Below are 8436 nucleotides of genomic sequence, written 5' to 3'. Positions count from 1 at the left end.
TCCGGCGCCACCGAGTTCAGATGTCATAGCCACTGCCACAAACCCTAGGCAAATCGGTCTCACTGATAGGGATCTCGGTCTCACCGAGATGGGATTTTAATCTCTCTGTTTCCCTTCGTATCATTTTGGTCTAACCGAAGTGAGCGATCGGTCCCACAGAGATTGCAATGTAAACTCTCTGTTTCCCTTTCGTAACATTTTGGTCTCACCGAAAAGAGCGAATCGATCCCACCGAGTTTACCTGACCAACTCTCTGGTTAGCTTATTACCAAAATCAGTCTCACTGAGTTTGTGTAATCGGTCTCACCGAGATTATGTTATGCCCTAACCCTAACCATATCGGTCCCACCGAAATCACTAACGGTCACTAGGTTTACTGAATCGGTCTGACCGAGTTTGTTGATTCGGTCCCACCGAGATTGGTAAATTGTGTGTAACGGTTAGATTTTGTGTGGAGGCTATATATACCCCTCCACCTCCTCTTCATTCATGGAGAGAGCCATCAGAACAAACCTACACTTCCAACTTACCATTTTTGAGAGAGAACTACCTACTCATGTGTTGAGGCCAAGATATTCCATTCCTACTATATGAATCTTGATCTCTAGCCTTCCCCAAGTTGCTTTCCACTCAAATCTTCTTTCCACCCGATCCAAATCCTATGAGAGAGAGTTGAGTGTTGGGGAGACTATCATTTGAAGCACAAGAGCAAGGAGTTCATCATCAACGCACCATTTGTTACTTTTTGGAGAGTGGTGTCTCCTAGATTGGCTAGGTGTCACTTGGGAGCCTCCGAAAAGATTGTGGAGTTGAACCAAGGAGTTTGTAAGGGCAAGGAGATCGCCTACTTCGTGAAGATCTACCGCTAGTGAGGCAAGTCCTTCGTGGGTGATGGCCATGGTGGGATAGACAAGGTTGCTTCTTCGTGGACCCTTCTTGGGTGGAGCCCTCCGTGGACTCGCGCAACCTTACCCTTCGTGGGTTGAAGTCTCCATCAACGTGGAGGTACGATAGCACCACCTATTGGAACCATGACAAAAAAAATCCGTGTCTCCAATTATGTTTGAATCCTTCAAACCCTTCCCTTTACATTCTTGCAAGTTGCATGCTTTAATTTCCGCTGCTCATATACTCTTTGCATGCTTGCTTGAATTGTGTGAAGATTGCTTGACTTGTGCAAAGATAGCTAAAATCTGCCAAAGTCTAAAATTGGAAAAAAGTTAAGTTTTTAATTGGTCAAGTAGTCTAATCACCCCACCCCCCTCTAGACATACTTCAAGGTCCTACACCATCCCACGTCCATCCATTTATCTATCTTCAGAAAAAAGAAAAAAGAAAAGAAAAAGGGTAACCCCCACCCGCAGCCCCACCAACCAAACCCTAACTCCTCCCATCGCACTCCTCCTTCCTCATCTCCTCGCTGCCGCCACCTCCTCCGTGTCCTGCCACCTCCTCATCTCCGTCGAACCACCAGCTCCTCCTTCCTCGACGCGTCCCACAGCGGTGCCCACCGCGTCGCCTGCCGGTCGCCCTCGTGGGTGGCTGCGTCCGCCAGCTCCACCGACGACCTGCTACCCCCGCGCTGGCCTCTCCCACACCCCTCTCTACCCCTAGATTCCCGTCACCGGCGGCGGCGCCCTCCTTCCCTCACGCTGCACCTGAAGCTCCCTCCCGCTCCCAGCTTTTCTTCCTCTGCCGCCGCCGCTAGGGTTTCGTCTCCCCGATCCCCATTCCCCGAAGGTTGGATCCAGCAGAAGCAGTGATGGTGGCCGCGGGAGATCCTCTCCAAGGTTCAGGCCAAGGCCACTGATGGAGCTGCAGCCGCCGAAGAAGCCGACTTGTCGGATGTGGCCCCCGCCCCCGCCAAGGACCTCAAGATCTGGGATGCGCGTCGGATGTGCTTCCCCAACGACGACGCTGACGACGCCGCCGCCGTAAGGTGAGCCCTGTACTGTACAGTTGGCGGGAGGCATCGTAGACTCGCCGGGGCGAGAGAACGACCCCTAAATCATCGACCTCGCCCGCTTCGCTGTTTCCTAGCACAACAAGGAGGCCATATGCCCTCGACCCACCACCACTCCCCCTTCCCTTGTTGAATCTGCATACCCGTGTTTGACACCTGGCCGGCTGGACGGACGATTCGATCGACGCAGGAATAGTATTGCATTGGTCTAATCTGAATTCACCGCTGTAGAATACCTAGATGGAGTTGGAGAAAGTGGTGAAGGTCAAGGAGCAAGCTATTGCTGGCAGGCTGTACTACATTACAATCCAGGTTGATGAAGGCGGGGCAAAGAAGCTGTATAAAGCCAAGGTGCTGGAGCAGCTGTGGCTGGATGTCAAGAAGCTCCTGGAGTTCAAGCCGGCAGAGGGCGCCTCTCCCAACGTTTAAGGTGAAATTGCACCAAAGTATCAAGGTTGTCACTTGTTTCAAGACCATATCATGTCTGCTTCTTCTTTTTTGTCCTGGTTTTGGTAGGTTTCTTGATTAATCGTAGGGACTATGAACCTGGATCGAAAGAAGCTTGTGATGCTGCCATATGAAAATTTATCATGGGACCCTGCTTATCAATTATAGAAGAGAATTGTTTATCGTGCAATCATTACTTACTAGAATAAACATAGAGACATGATTCATATAACCTTGTTCGCCAATTTTTTTGTTGAGAATTGATTAATGTAAATCTCCTAATTTCAGGGTCGTCCCAACTGTTCAAGGAACTGCATATTTGGTGTGGATATAGCTACCGCTCGTGCGACATGTCTTTAGCATGCTCTCTTGTGTAAGCAAAGTTGGTTCCTCTGCATAATTAGCTGATAACAATGAGTTGAGGTCGCTCACTTTAGCTGTTTTCATCTAGTAATGTATATGCAAAAGGTGCACCTACTTTTCTATTGTTATCCTTAGAATCAAGAAGAATTAATTAAACGGCAAACATACACTTTAGCAGTCAGTCAGCAATCAGCATACATACACGCTCCTAGGAAGCCATGGCCATACAATTTCAGTGTTTATGTGTCTGTGGGGTGCCTAGCTATCTAGAGTTTTTCCACGTAGCTAGAGGAAGGAAGGCGGGCAGTGGAATGATGGTGTTGCTGTGGTTAGGAGTAGTACAACAATTAGTTAAGATGTGGACGACGAAAGATGGGTACGTCGCCTTAGCTTGTACCTAATGCTCCTAGCAGCTCTTCTAATTTTACGCCTGAAGATTTAAAGGGCTAATCAATTTCAGCAAGAATATCATCGTCTACTTGTCTGTGTGTGATCACGGCCATCGTTGGTTCTATATTTCCGTTGATGGAGTAGATGAATTAGTTGTATAGTTGTAGATGATGAGTAGATGATGTGTACATTTTGTGGTCTGAAAACAAAATTACTAAGCAAGGTGAAGCCCTGAGCTTGACTTCATCACTGTGCTCTATGTATATTTATTTACTGCTATAACATGGATATATATATTCATCTTTAATGTTAGTTGTAGCGTTAGCACATCCATATGTGCAAGAAAATTGTTCAGACAGAACTATGCTTGCTAGTACTATCTCTCTAAAACATATGCAATTTTAATCCCAACAATCCAACCTGGTAGTGGCAGATTTTTCCTTGTTAGAGTTGTATTGCGATTTAATTTAGTGCTACATGGTTTTAGATTTCTTTGTTAACTTGAGCAGGAAAACTAAGTAAGATGCGTATTTGACACATGGTATCGACAGGGACAGAATGGCTTCTAATGTGTTGTGCTTATGTATTATGCTTGCAGCTGCGACCTCTTCCTGGGCTTCGCAACCAGCTTTGAGCAGGTCTACGCACTGGCCCCTCCGGCCAGGTCTACCTCGACAAGTGCTACATTACCTACAGCTACTACCCCCATGACGGCGGCCTCGGAGGTACCTCCCCTTCTTCCTTGCTTCGCAAATTTGTGCCTACATTACCTGCACCCTGATGTCGATTGCTGATGCGTGCTTGATTCCTCCCCTTGCAGCTGCAGCTCACCCACGAAGGTCTCTCCCTCCTCTCTTGTGCAAGATGCTCCCATTGGTTTTGTTTAGGTTGTGCTCCATTGCCTGCTGTTTATGGATTGTTAGGTTTAGGTGGTGCTCCATCTCGTGTGTTCTCAATGACCAGAGCACTTTAGCTAATGTATTTTGTACCAATATCATTCTCTTTCAGTCTATCACACGTGTTTTGTACCAATATCATGATTATGCACCAAACATATTACCGTTAGTGGTTCATTCTATTTGATATCATCAACTTTATTATCACCTGCCATAAGGACGATCTGTACTTCATTGTTTATAGAGATAACCTAGTAAGAAAACAACACTGCATCTCAGACTCAACTGACCATTGTTATGTTCTATTGCATGGTTTTGTAAATAACATCTAAGATGAATCACACAGTGCATGGTTGCTTGTGATGAATCCTGTTGTGGAAGTCAACATTGGTTTCATCAATTGTGTTTGCTAAATGCCCTGGTGCGTAATATGCGAGTAATTAATTTAGTTCCTGTGCAGCGCATAGTCCTAGTGTTATTGTGGCATATAATGGGTCCTTTTATTAACTGAAACCAATGCTGCTCTGTAATCTGAAAGTTAATTCCATTCAGTTTGGGTGAATCATATTATCTGTAACCTGAAACTTGGCACAACTCTGTACAATGATGTGCTCTTTGCCCTGCAAAATTAAATGATGTGCCTTTGCTAACAATGACGTCTCTTCCATTGTACAATCAGTGTTGAATTAAATACTTGCTAGCGACGGCTAACCTGTGACTGGTCCTTTTGACTGATTTGTGCTCCTGAATGTGTTTTCTTCTGTTTTTGAATGTGTTTCTTTGATTGTTTGGGGGATTCAGACAAGAAGAACGAGAACAAGGAGGTGGCTGTCAATGACTTCCTACCTTCAGAAGATGCCTACAAGGCCATCCAACACTCCATGTCAGTCCCCATTCCCCCTCGACTAGCAACATATGAGTTTCTAGATTCACCATGTCAAAACATGAGCAATTAGGAACAAATTGTTTGATTGATGCTTGCTCCTTACTGTTACCGGCAGGGATCAGGGGTGAGGGGAGGCATGGAGGAGGCGTTCGACATGTACCGGCAGTCAATGATCGGCGTGGCCCTCATCGATACGCTAGACAAGATGGTGGCCAGCGACATGCACAGCCCCGAGCTCGCCATGGTCGTCGTCGTGCAGTTCGACAAGGTCGCCCCTTCCCTTCCCTTCCACATGCTACCACTACACTGCTTCCTCTCCCAAACTCATCGATCAACAATGAGCATCTATCTAGGTGGTGTTTTGATCCTCGTAATTGTTGTTGTCGTTGTTTCAGCCCATCTGCCATGCGCTGGCCAAGCATGTCGCTTAACTATAAAGTAAATTGCTCGGTGCAGTTATTTTCTCTTAAGATTTTTGCAGTGTATGTCATCTAAATAAAACTGCAGGCAGTGATCTTCTTGTATTAGTATATATGTCTGCATTGCATGTTGTTTTTTGTGAAAATATGATGATTACTTCCTATGTACTGCATATTGTGTAATGGAGTTTGCTGTTATTGTGTTTGTCAAACTGCGGCTGCCCACGCCCTGCTTTTCCTGGTCTCTGTGTACCCTGCCTGCACACTGTCTGTTTGTGATTTGTTCTAGCAAGTATCTGTTCATGAGAAATAAGCTCTCCAGGATTCATTGGACCAACAACTACTTGTTCTAGCATGTTTATTTCAAGCAATTTGTGATTCATGTTGTTTGATGAACCAATACCTGTGTCGGGAGACTAGCAGGGAACTTGCAAACTTCAGTTTTCTCACCAGTGGTCACTTATCCTGTTGTTCATGTCCATACAGCATTTGTCCTGGTTCTATGTTACAACTGCTGCAAACAATTTATTAATGTGGGATGTGGCTCTATGTCCAGTTCTGTTTCTCTTCTAAAGAAATCCCCTCTGCCTCTTGTGTGCAGCAAGTTGATTGTTTTGTCTGTGTGTTATTGTGCAGATTGGCCAAGTGTTCGTTAATCTGCAAGCCCGTTTAAGAGCTGGGATTGGCCGGTCGAATTCAACACGGAGCTGAGTGTATGTCGAAACATTTCGTCCATCAAGCGTCGCCTCTCCGCCTCCGGCCACCCCGACGACGCCCTCGCCTTCGCCAACCTCCACTACTCCATGAGGTACGCATGCATTTCTGTTGCTATTGCTAGCACTTTGTTCCTGATGTATTCATTTGACAAATGAAGCTAGAAGCATCAAAGTCCAGAATATCCACACCAAAATGCATTGGCATGCTGAACCCTTCCTTAATTAATTCCCATTGAGCAAAGATATTGAACTATGATGATTTGGTTGCAGTATTGCATTGCTGGTGTTTTATGCCATATTAATCATGTCCTGCTCACATGCCTTGTGATTGAGTAACTTTGATTGTATTTCTACCACTGCCCTATCTCAGTAAACTGTTTGTTTTTTCAATGGCTAAAGTACTATCTCCTTGAACTATATCTGCCTCCATATGTTCTTGCCAGCATTAAATGTTGCAAGTACAAGTTAGAAATGCATAATTGTGATATTGTGATGGGAGCACTCTTGCTACAGTCATCAGTTAGATTTCAGCTTTGCATCTTTTCAGGTTTAGCTGTTGGTTTGCATTGAAACTGTTAAGAAAGTATCAAATTGAGTGCATAGTGTGCAAATTGTCTTTAGTAATCTAGTAGCACATAAGCATCAGACCATATGTTTTCTTATAAGCAAACTATATTGATGGTTCCAAGATAACTTAAAATATACTAGTGCTACCTTGATTTTTATACTGCTTGCCATTTATTTCTTCATTTGATGTTTTATATGCTTCATTTTAGGCTGCGTGTGTGCGCATGGCGGCGGGTCTGCTATGGTGCGTGCGGTGGTGGCGCGGCTAGGCTCGAGCAGCTGCGATGCGGCAGGGAGGGAGTTGCTTCCTCTTGTCCTGCTTCGTGTCCCTGAGGTGGCTAGCTGCACAGGGGGCGGCCGAGGAGGGTGCTGTGGCGAGAAGAGGAGGAGGAAGAAGGCGGCGGCGGATTTGGACTGCGTACGAGTCAGGCTGCGGCAGGGAGCTGTTGTTGTTGGTGCTGCTGAACAGAGGAGGAACTACAGCTGCTGCTGCCTTGTGATGTTCCTGGAAGCTTGCTAAGCTACTACTACTTGTGTGGCTGCTTCTTGCTGCTGCGGCAGAGAAAGAAAGAGGTGCAGCGTGCTGAACAGTAAGAGCCTAGGTTGGACTACTTTACAGTGTATTTTTTTCTATGGACTTGTTGTTGTGAGCTTGATGTTGTCGTGGTGGTCATTACTGTTACATGTTACATGTGGAGATGCTTCATGCTTTAGTCCCTAGCTGCTTTCTATATTTGTTTTTATTTTGTTTCTAACTCTTTTTGTTTATTGTTAGATGCCTTCGTTCAGCCTGTACAAACATATCTAGAAATGGTGTTTCATCTCATTATGAAGCTCCCGCCTAAAAGTGAAGAATTTAGGAGTATTGTTGTAGTAGCCTGAAAGTGAAGAAGTTAGGAATATAGTTGTTATATGTTGTGATAGTATCACATGTAATGGTGAAATGAATTATGTAAAGATTGTGCTATTAGCCAAATTTTCATGTGGTTTGATAATTTTCATTTCTCTTCTGTTCTGATTGAAATAATTGTGTGGAAATTGAAACCTCAGCTGTCTTTAATTAGAACTTGACTAGTGGGACCTAATAGTATTTGGCATCTAAAAAGGCCATTTTCCAAATAATATTCATAGGAAAAAAACCAAAAATTAAGGAAATGGACTGTAAAAATGTTGAGACCCAATTGAGAAAAGAGGGATTACGGCCCTGGAAATAAAAAGGCTGAATTGTAGGGCTTGGCCCATGAACCTGACCAAAAATTAATAGAAAAACACAAAAAGGCTAAATTATTGGGCTAGGCCCATGTAGAACACTCAATTGGACCGGGCTGATTGTTGTCAGTGACCTTTTGAATTGGTCGTAATTTTGCCACGTCAGATTGCCACGTCGGATCCGACGTGGCCTAGGCAGACAGCCAGTGACCAAAAAAGGGTCATGGGTTCAACGACCTTCTGTTTTGGTGATAAACGTCTACGACCTTCTCACAGAGAAGGTCGTTAATTTCAGTTTTCGGCCGCCAGCTTTTGACCTTCTGTTTTTTGTCACAAAAAGGTCGCAAATGAAAAACAATGACCTTTCAGTGACCAATAGTCAAGGTCACAAGTTGACATATTTATTGTAGTGTAGGTAGGTATGGTGCACTCTCATGTCAAAACTGGGTTTAGGGATTTTTGGAAGCACAAGTAGTATCTCTACTTGGTGCAAAGAATTTGGCTAGCATGAGGGGGAAAGGCAAGCTCAACATGTTGGATGATCCATGACAATATAACTTATTCAGATATAAGAAAACAT

General features: G+C 44.7%; 1 long non-coding RNA gene across 7 annotated transcripts; it reads left to right on the top strand.

Moving 5' to 3' along the window:
- The first annotated feature begins 1353 nt into the window (after positions 1 to 1353).
- Positions 1354 to 7642, top strand: LOC123147565 (uncharacterized). 7 transcript variants are annotated; one of them, XR_006473308.1, is made up of 10 exons: positions 1358 to 1939; positions 2195 to 2417; positions 2699 to 2783; positions 3762 to 3888; positions 3984 to 4002; positions 4861 to 4942; positions 5061 to 5213; positions 6001 to 6172; positions 6857 to 7237; positions 7423 to 7642. It is a non-coding gene; the product is annotated as an uncharacterized lncRNA (long non-coding RNA). The 7 variants fall into 7 exon arrangements; XR_006473316.1 differs by having other exon boundaries at positions 6857 to 7249; XR_006473315.1 differs by having other exon boundaries at positions 1354 to 1939; positions 5061 to 5298; positions 6857 to 7642.
- Positions 7643 to 8436: the final 794 nt, after the last annotated feature.

This window comes from Triticum aestivum, chromosome 1B, assembly GCF_018294505.1.
Source record: "Triticum aestivum cultivar Chinese Spring chromosome 1B, IWGSC CS RefSeq v2.1, whole genome shotgun sequence".
Taxonomy (NCBI): domain Eukaryota; kingdom Viridiplantae; phylum Streptophyta; class Magnoliopsida; order Poales; family Poaceae; genus Triticum; species Triticum aestivum.
Note: the sequence above shows the minus strand (reverse complement) of the source record. Positions and strands in the feature narration are given on the sequence as shown.